The sequence below is a fragment of the Lactuca virosa genome, chromosome 4, assembly GCF_052849685.1.
Source record: "Lactuca virosa cultivar CGN04683 chromosome 4, Lactuca_virosa_CGN04683_v6, whole genome shotgun sequence".
In the NCBI taxonomy this organism is placed as follows: Eukaryota; Viridiplantae; Streptophyta; class Magnoliopsida; order Asterales; family Asteraceae; genus Lactuca; species Lactuca virosa.
Window position 1 is genome coordinate 185,646,848 of NC_136429.1, and position 10,810 is coordinate 185,657,657.

Sequence of the window (10,810 nt, forward strand, 5' to 3'; positions counted from 1 at the left end):
TGGTTTTGACATGACATGATATTATGGATGTTTTCTTATACTGTTGGTTTTATAATAACTTATTTAAAAATGAAATTTTTGGCCTTGAATTTTGGGATGTTACACTAAGGCTTAAAGTCACCAACTTTATGGAGTAATGGACCATATTCAGCCCAGATTTGTGGTGGTAGCAACTGTCTTAATGGATTAAGAACAAATGAGTGAAAAGAGGAAGTCTGGGGAGTACGCCGTGCGTACTCCCAGCTATGCGTCGCGTAGCGCTGAGCCACCCCGATGCATGCATGACTAGTTGTACGCCTAACGTAGAGGGAGGTACGCCCAACGTATGTCGTTGGGTGTTGACTTTATTTGACTTTTAGGGTTTTGGTCAAGATGTGGACATTTGAGGGGAAAAATGGTCTTTTACCCTCCTGAGGTTTTGTATAGAAACTTGGTCTAACATTTTAAGGGTTGTTCATGTCAATTATTAATTAGAGGTATATGTGACATATGTTAGGCGGAGACTAGACTAGCAGTTTGGGTGCAGGATTTAATTGCTTTACTTGCGAGGTGAGTCTTCTCACTATACTTACCTGTGTGGTAATCCATGTGTGACCGGAGGATCTGATTCGTGTTATTGACCATAGGGTCCTATTTTCTTATACTGAGATATGTGTTATTGTGCATTATGTTCTTGTGATTTGTGCTATTACATTATGATATGCATATATTTAGTTATGACCGGAGGGTGCATACCGAGTTGTGATACCGGAGGGTCTTCACTGAGACACATGATCGGAGGATCCATACCGAGCCGTGACAACGAAGGGTCCTCACTGAGACACATGACCGGAGGGTCCTTACCGAGACATATCCATGAGAGGCTAATGATTTGTGTATGTGGTATTTTGGGGAACTCACTAAGCTTTGTGCTTACAGTGTTTGTGTAAAATGTGTTTCAGGTACATTTCATGATTGCGGGAAGGCGTCAGTATGATTGTACACACCAGCTTGATGATTTGTGTTTATATGGATTTTAGGATATTTGACAAACAATTTTTGATTTTTTGTGTTTGGGAAAATTACAAATTTGGCATGAGAAATGTTAAACTATGTTTTGTGTGATACTTTTAAAATGAAATTTTTGTATGAAAATTTAGAGTGTTACAAGTTGGTATCAGAGCCTTGGTTTGAGGGATTCGGATGCACCCTTGGGTATGTTTGCACTCAAACCGAGGAGTTGATGAATTTTCTAAAAAGAAATGATTTTCTAAATGAGCAAAGGATTTTAAGAGGAAGCGCGACGAAGCAGTGAGTACAATCAGCCAGAACCCGAGCGGTGATTTCCCAAAATACCCTTACTTGATTATATTATGAGATGAGTTACTCTTGAGCTATTAGAACGGCATGCTAGATTGTAGGCTAGGTATTTTCAGGGATTTTTAGCTAGAATTTCCTGATTCATGATGCCTTAGCCTAGGAGATCGTTTCTTGATGGAAACTATTATTGCCATTTGCTCTGTGTATGTTGCGTAGTTGTATATGGCAGAGATCTGTAAGAGATAGATTAGAGTGGGAGAGTGATCTAGGGAGGGGGTACCTACATGTTTAGTTTGAGAAGTATACTAAGAGAGTAGTTAGATATCCATGAGGGATAGAGTACCTGTGAATTAGGGTCCTAAGAGGAGAACTTGGGACAAATACGGGTTGGTGTGGAAGGTATTATTGGGCCCGTGCTACTAAAAGCACCGGTTCCATACGTGACTCAAGTAAGAATCTTAGGATACTAAGGAACATGTAGGAGTATGTAAATGTATGTGTGCGCTTTAGCATATCCCTGATGATTTCTGTGTTTTTGTTCCAGAGAGAGACTATGGTGGTTACCCGAGGTTCAGGCTCCAGCAACCCCGAGAGGGCGAGTACCAGTGATGAGGAGATTCGCACGCGTATTGCGGATGAGGTGGCCGCAACTATCAGGGAGGCCATTCCGGAGATGTTCGAGTCTATTAAGGCCATGTTGATCGAGACTTTTGACAAGCGTTATGTTGCCGTCACTGAGGCCTTTGCGTCAACCACCACAGCCCTTGCAGTTGCAAGGCCACAAGGGGTGATTAATTGATGTTTCGGGATTTCAGCCACACGAAGCCACCAGAGTTTGATGGGACCTAGGACCCGATTGCTGCGATGAGATGGATCTCTGACGTTGAGGGATGCTTTTATACTTGTTCATGCACTGAGAACCTGCATGTTCGATTTGCGCTGAACCAGCTTCGCTTGGGAGCGAAGGACTGGTGGAAGTTTGTGACGACTGATTACTCTCCTGCGGATCATGTTGCAGTGACTTGGGAGAGATTCACCCAGCTATTTCAAGATGAGTTCATTCCCCAGGTAGAGAGGGAACGGTTGGCCTAGGAGTTTCTGTCTCTCAAGTAGAAGATAGAGACGGTGACGGAGATCACGATGATGTTTCATGAGATGGCGTTATTCTGCCCTGAGCACATGGCTACGGAGCAGGCACGTGTGAGCCGGTACTTGAGAATCTTGAAGAGGGATATTCGAGAGTTCGTGGCGAACTCATCATACCGGACATCAGTTGAGCTACACACTAACGCCAGGAGGAGGGATATTGAGTTGGAGAATCAAACGAGGGATGTGAAAGAGTCTCAGGGGAGAGACAGGAGACCAGCACAGCCGCAGTTGGCGGCCAAGCGGGCTAAGCGCGCTGATACTAGAGCAGGAGGCCAGAAGCACTTGTGGAAAGTGCGGTAAGAGTTACGAGGGATCTCGCCGACCGGGGATTTGCTAAAAATGCAGCAGAGAGGAGCATATGGCGAGGGATTGCCCCAAGGGATTTTTCGGTTTGCTTTCATTGCAACCAGACTGGCCACCGGAAGGCCGAGTGTCCTCAGCTCATTCAGGGATCAGCCCAGGCCCCTACTCCTGCTGCCTTGCGTGACACTGATGGTCGGTCGGGGAAGGTCGAGGCTCCGAGAGCTTGTGGGAGAGCTTTCCAGCTGATTGCGGAGGAGGTCCGCGTAGCGCCTGACGTTTGTAACGTCCCGACTTTCAGGTATGGACTTTACAGCTTTTAATTTCATATTGGAAAGGTCTACTCGATGAGTTGGATGCCCTAACTCGTAGAGTAGGAGCGTTTTCGGCCACGTGTTTTAAGTGACCGACTCGTCGAGTTGAAGTCAGGACTCGACGAGTAGGAGCTGGAGGATGAAACCCTAATTTCCGGGGTTTTGCACCCTATTTAACGGGTCATTAGCCTCCCTTAGCCTCCCTTACATCCCCTTGTGAGTCTTGAAACCCTAAACCACGTTTTCTCTCCATATTTGTGTGTTGTTAAGATTGGAAGGAAGATCTTGTTGCAAGGAGCTTGAAGATCAAGTAGTTTGAGGCAAGGAACGTTTGGGGATCTTAGGTCTACCCCAGTTTAGCATCATTTGAAGGTATCAAGTCGCCACCTAGGTCTCCTTCTAGCTAGATCCTTCTATATTTGAGTTTGGGGCCATTTTAGCATATTGATGTTCCATTTTGGGTGATGAACCCAGATCTAGAGTTGCAACTTCAAATCTAGGCTCATCTTGATCCTCATAATCATAAAGTTTCAGTCTTTAGCATGATGGTGCATTCCCCTTGACTAGAACCTCTTCTTTAGCTTGATTTGGGCCATTATTACCTTGCATGTACGTAAAGTTTGCAACTTTACGTAAGAAGTATGCCTTAGGAGCTTAGATCTACGTTATAGAGCTTTTGAATGGCTTAAAAAGCATTTGAATGGAGAAAGGACTGAAGGGACTCGACGAGTTGCATGGTCAACTCGGCGAGTCCGATGAAGATTGTCGTGCAAGGGTTTCTGCATGGACTCGACGAGTCAGTAGGAAGACTCAGCGAGTCAGCTGGGGTTTTCCCGACTTTTGAGCATGCATGAACTCGTTAAGTTGCAGGGAAACTCGACGAGTCGATGGGGGATTTCACGACTTCTTGAATTCAGGAAGGACTCGACGAGTCGGTGAACTGCACTCGACGAGTCGGGTCAATATGGATTGTTGACCTTGACCATTGACTTGGACTTTGACCAAGGGATGAATAGTTGACTTCTGGGGCATTTGGGAAATTGGAAATTTATGGATATGGTTCTATAGTGAATATAGGTGGTGGAGTTTGTGGCGGTGACCCGAAAGTTTGAGCTAATCACTTCAGCGCGACAGTTGTGAGGTGAGTTCTCTTCACTATATCAACAGGGTCTACGGCACCAAGGCCAGCCCTTTATGATTTACATCCTAGTTCAGGATGGTTGCTACGTTATTGATCTGTTAGATTTCATCCTAGTTTTAGGATGGTCGCTATGCTAGCAATCTGTTAGATTGATATCCTGGTTGTAGGATGATTGCTATGTTAGAGATCAGTTAGATCGGTATCCTGGTTATAGGATGGTTGCCATGTTAGTGATCGGTTAGATCTGTATGACTATCTGTTATTTCATGCTAGCGTATGATATTTATGTGCACATGTTTATGGGTTTAGGGAATTGGGTTGAGGCAGGTCCTGCTGTGTGCTGTAGGCCAAGACACCCAGGGCGGACTGGATAGACTGCAGGCCTGGGCTGGGCAAATTAGTTAGAGGCCGAAGGCCCGACGAGCGGTTCGGATAGGCTGTAGGTCCCGAGGAGGGCGGTCCAGACGTGCTGAGGGCTCGGAGAGCGGTCCAGATAGACTGAGGACCGGGAGACAATCCAGTGAGACTGATGGCTAATTATGCATGTTGTTTTCTTATATGTTATATGATATGGTTGTATCTGTATGGCGTTGGTATTTTGGGGGTAACTCACTAAGCCTTCGAGCTTACTCTTATCGATTATTGTTTCAGGTACTTCTGATGATCGCGGGAAGGTGAAGGCGTGATCGTGCACCTCCTTATGTTTTTACTATTGATTCTGGGAAACTCTGATATTAAACCATAAATCGTTCCGGGCTCAGTTGCCAGACGAGATGGACGACAGGATCCGAGAGATCCTGCATCATGAGGTTGCTGCTATGTTCCGGGCTCAGTTGCCAGAGATGTTTGGGTCTATTAAGACTGCTATGGTGGAGTATTTCGATGATGATATACAGCCCTCACTGAGGCGGCTGCCGCAGCAGCCACAACAGCTGTATCAGTGGCAGGGTTGGGAGTCGGTCGGGCTTTTCAGTATCGGGACTCCGACAACACGAAGCCTCCTAGTTTTGATAGGACTCAGGACCCCATCAAATCCATGAGGTGGCTGTCTGACATGGAGAGGTGTTTCTTCATGTGCTTGTGTCCTACTGACCAGAAGGTCAGATGTGCCCTGAACTTGCTGAGGTCCGGGGCAAAGGACTGGTGGAGACTGATGATTGGGTAGTATTCGGATGAGCAGAGAGCTGCTGTTACTTAGGAGCAGTTCAGGGATATGTTCTGCACTCGCTACATTCCATGATTCGAGCGGGAATGTTTAGCTCAGGAGTTTCTGGATTTGAGACAGGATCGGGAGACGGTGACGGAGATCACCCGCATGTTCACCGAGAGGGCGATGTTCTGTCCGGAGTTTGCTTCTAAGCAGGCCCAGATGACACGTTATCTGAGCATGCTCAAGACTGATATTCGACAGTTTGTGGCGACCCATCGTTGTGATACACTTCTGGATTTAGAGGAGGCCGCCAGGCGGCGGGAGCTTGAGATTGAGCTACAACTGAGAAAGCAGGGTTGGGCCCCGGCACAGGCACAGCCGGCGCTAAAGCGGTCTTAGACCACTGATTCTAGGATAGGGGGACATCAGGGCCGCACTTGTGGCAAGTGCGGGAAGGGACACTCGGGGGTTTGTAGGTCTGGTAGCGGGTGCCGCAAATGCGGCCAGGAGGGGCATTTTGCGAGGGATTATCGTCAGACGGCCCCGGTTCAGGATATGAGGATTTGCTACCATTGTCATCAGGTTGGTCATGTGAAGACCAACTGTCCACAGCTCGCAGCCAGGCCGGCACAGGCTCCAGCGCCGGCTACATTGAGGATTACTGACGGGAGTCATGGTCGAGCAGTGCCCCCGAGGGCCCAGGGACGCGCCTTCCAGCTTACAATAGAGGAGGCCAGAGCAGCACCGGATGTGGTTGCTGGTATGTTTCTATCCCTTATTTTACTGATTATATTTGTATTATGCTTATATGTTTGTACTTGTGATTAGGTACGTTTTTAGTGAACTCCGTACCGGCTTTGGTATTATTTTACTCGGGGGCGAGTTGGTCGTTTGTTTCTCAGACTTTCAGTAGGGATTTCGGGTTGCCAGTAGGGGAGTTAGAGTGTCCGTTGCGAGTCTCCATCGCCAACGAACACAGGATTTCTGCTTCTTTGGTATATCGGGGTTGCGTATTGGAGATTTTCGGAGTATCTTTTCCGATAAACCTGATTCTGATTCCCATGGGGGAAGTGTGTGTGATTGTGGGTATGGACTGGCTTAGTCGCTTTGGAGCTATGATCGACTGCGAGGGTCAGCGAGTTGTGGTTCGAACCCCAAGTGGAGGAGCACTGATTTTTTATAGCGAGGGTACCGGGCTGGGATCAGGGTTTTTTTTAGTTGCCAGGGCTCGGCAGTAGATTCAGCACGGGTGTGCGGGTTATCTAGCGTATGTGGTGGATACGCGGGCCAGAGATCAGGTTTCAGTTTCAGAGGTCCCGATGGTCAAGGAGTTTGCTGATGTGTTCCCGGAGGAGTTAATCGGAGTGCCTCCGGAGAGGCAAGTCGAGTTTAGGATCGACCTAGTGCCAGGTGCGGCCCTATCGTCAAGGCACCGTACCAGTTGGCACCGCCAGAGATGCAGGAGCTGTCATCACAGCTGCAGGAACTACTGGGCAAGCAGTTTATTCATCCGAGCAGTTCTCCATGGGGAGCGTCGATACTCTTCGTCAGGAAGAAATATGGTTCGCACTAGATGTGCATCGACTACCCGGAGTTGAACAAGTTGACGGTGAAGAACCGTTATCCACTCCCGAGGATATACGATCTTTTTGATCAGTTGCAGGGAGCATCTTGGTTCTCCAAGATATACCTGAGGTCCGGGTACCATCAGGTCAGGGTTAGGCAGGAGGACGTGGAGAATACCGCATTCCCGACTCGTTATGGACATTACGAGTTCGTGATGATGCGGTTTGGGCTCACCAACGCGCCAACAGTATTTATGGACCTGATGAATCGGGTCTGCAGACCGATGCTCGATCGCTCGGTCATAGTATTCATCGACGACATCTTGGTATACTCCAAGACCCGAGAGCAGCATGAGAAGCATCTACGAGAGTTATTGGGAGTTCTGAGGTGATAACAACTATACGCTAAGTTCTCGAAGTGTGAGTTTTGGTTATGAGAGGTTCAGTTCCTAGGACATCTCATTAACCAGGAGGGGATTTTGGTCGATCCGGCCAAAATCGAGGAGGTTATGTAATGGGAGGTTCCGAAATCTCCCTCAAACATCAGGAGATTTTTGGGATTGGAAGGGTACTACTGGAGATTCATACAGGATTTCTCCAAGATTGTAGTACCCCTCACTCGTTTGACGAGGAAGGGGGTGGATTTCCGGTGGGGCCCTGAGTAACAGAGGGCGTTTGAGACCCTCCGACAGCGTTTGTGCGAGGCTCCAGTATTGACTCTTCCGGAGGGAGTAAATGATTTTTTGGTGTTCTGTGATGCATCCATCACTGGACTGGGAGCGGTTCTCATGCAGAGAGGATGGGTGATAGCCTACTCATCGCGGCAGCTGAAGCCGCATGAGACAAGGTACCCTACTCACGATCTGGAGCTGGGGGCGGTGGTATTCGCCCTCAAGATTTGGAGGCATTATCTATATGGGGACCGTTGCACCATCTATACGGACCACAAGAGCCTGAGACACATCATTGATCAGCCGAACCTGAACATGAGACAGCACAGGTGGCTGGATGTAGTCAAAGACTACGACTATGAGATCCTTTACCACCTAGGTAAAGCGAACGTGGTGGCGGATGCCTTGAGCCGCAAGTCAATTGGGTGTTTCACACTAGTGTCATGTATAAGGATATCGGTGGACTCGCCACTCGTGAGTTTGATTAGAGATGCCCAGGCTGAGGGCATGCGACCCGAAAACTGGAAACTGGAGATGATCAGGGGCGAGAACCCCGGTTTGTGCAGGATAGAAGGGGATTATTGACACGTTGCAGTCGGGTCTGGGTTCCGATGTCTGGTGGGGTCAGACAGACTATTTTGGAGGAGGCTCATAAGTCTCGTTTCTCTATCTACCTGGGGGCCACTAAGATGTACCGGGATCTGCTATTGAGTTACTGGTGGCCGTGCATGAAACGAGAAATCGCTTGGTATGTTGAGAGGTGCTTGACCTGCAGGATGGTCAAGGCTGAGTACTAGAGACCGCATGGCAAGTTGTAGCCTCTGGAGGTTCCCATGTGGAAATGGGAGCAGATCACGATGGACTTCATCACCAAGCTGCCGAGAACGGCGAAGGCGTTCGACGTTATTTGGGTCATCGTGGATCGATTGACCAAGAGTGCTCATTTTCTGCCCATTCGGGAGAGCTCATCGGCCGAGAAGTTGGCCGATGTGTATATACGCGAAATTGTCGCTCGCCATGGGGTTCCGGTCTCTATCGTCTCAGACTGTGATGTTCGATTTACCTCCCGATTTTGGCAAAAGTTCCACGAGGAACTGGGCACACGGTTACATTTCAGTACAACCTATCATCCGCAAATGGACGGCCAGAGTGAGTGGACTATACAGACTCTTGAGGATATGTTGAGAGCCTGCGTTATTGACTTCGGTGGGAGCTGGGACTCCTACCTACCCCTTGCAGAGTTCTCCTACAATAACAGCTTTCACTCCAGCATTGGTGCTCCACCGTATGAGCTGTTGTATGGGCGTAGATGACGCACCCCATTCTGTTGGGGTGAGGTGGGTCACAGGGTGATGGGTTGGACTGAAGTAGTCCTGCAGACTACCGATATGATTCAACAGATTAGACAGTGGCTGTAGACCGCACAGAGTCGACAGAAGAGTTACGCCGATCGGCGCCGATCTGAGTTAGAGTTTCAGGTCGGTGACATGGTACTCCTGAAGGTCTCACCCTGTAAGGGTGTGATCCGCTTCAGGAAGAGGGGGAAATTGGGTCCCCAATACATCGGACCATTCAGGTTTATCGCCAAGGTTGGCAAGGTAGCATATAGATTGGAGCTCCCGGAGGAGCTGATTCAGATCCACTGTAGTTTTCACGTTTCGCAATTGCGGATGTGCATTCTGGATGAGGAGGCAATAGTATCATTCGATGACATTCATGTTGATGAGCGCTTGAATTATGTGGAGAGGCCCATGACCATTCTGGAGAGGAAGGTGAAGGTTCTGCGGAACAAGGAGATATCCTTGGTAAAGGTACAGTGGGAGCACCGAAGAGGGTCCGAGTGGACATGGGAGCCGGAGGCTGAGATGCGGGAGCATTACCCGGAGATGTTCACCACATCGGACTTCGAGGACAAAGTCTATTTCAAGTGGGGGAGAATTGTAACGTCCCGAATTTCAGTTATGGACTTTACAACTTTAATTTCATATTGGAAAGGTCTACTCGACAAGTTGGATGCCATGACTCGTCGAGTAGGAGCGTTTTTGGCCACGTGTTTTTAATGACCGACTAGCCGAGTCAAAGTCAGGACTCGACGAGTAGGAGCTGGAGGATGAAACTCTAATTTCCGGGGTTTTGCACCCTATTTAAAGGGTCAATAGCCTCTCTTAGCCTCCCTTACAGCCCCTTGTGAGTCCAGAAACCCTAAACCACATTTTCTCTCCATATTTGTGTGTTGTTAAGCTTGGAAGGAAGATCTTGTTGCAAGGAGCTTGAAGATCAAGTAGTTTGAGGCAAGGAACGTTTGGGGATCTGAGGTCTACCCCAGTTTAGCATCATTTGAAGGTATCAAGTCACCACCTTGGTCTCCTCCTAGCTAGATCCTTCTATATTTGAGTTTGGGGCCATTTTAGCATATTGGGTTCCATTTTGGGAGATGAACCCAAATCTGGAGTTAAAACTTCAGATCTAGGCTCATCTTGGTCCTCATAATCATAAAGTTTTAGTCTTTAGCATGATGGTGCATTCCCCTTGACTAGAACCTCTTCTTTACCTTGATTTGGGCCATTATCACCTTGCATGTATGTAAAGTTTGCAACTTTACATAAGAAGTATGCCTTAGGAGATTAGATCTACGTTATGGAGCTTTGGAATGGCTTAAAAAGCATCTGAATGGAGAAAGGACTGAAGGGACTCGACGAGTTGCATGGTCAACTCGGCGAGTCCGATGAAGATTGTCGTGCAAGGGTTTCTGCATGGACTCGACGAGTCAGTAGGAAGACTCGGCGAGTCAGCTAGGGTTGTCCCGACTTTTGAACATGCATGAACTCGACGAGTTGCAGGGAAAATCGACGAGTCGATGAGGGATTTCACGACTTCTCGAATTCAGGAAGGACTCAACGAGTCGGTGAATTGCACTCGACGAGTCGGGTCAACATGGACTGTTGACCTTGACCATTGACTTGGACTTTGACCAAGGGTTGAATAGTTGACTTCTGGGGCATTTGGGAAATTGGAAATTTATGGATATGGTTCTATAGTGAATATAGGTGGTGGAGTTTGTGGCGGTGACCCGAAAGTTTGAGCTAATCACTTCAGCGCGACAGTTGTGAGGTGAGTTCTCTTCACTATATCAACAGGGTCTACGACACCAAGGCCGACCCTTTATGATTTACATCCTAGTTCAGGATGGTTGCTACGTTATTGATCTGTTAGATTTCATC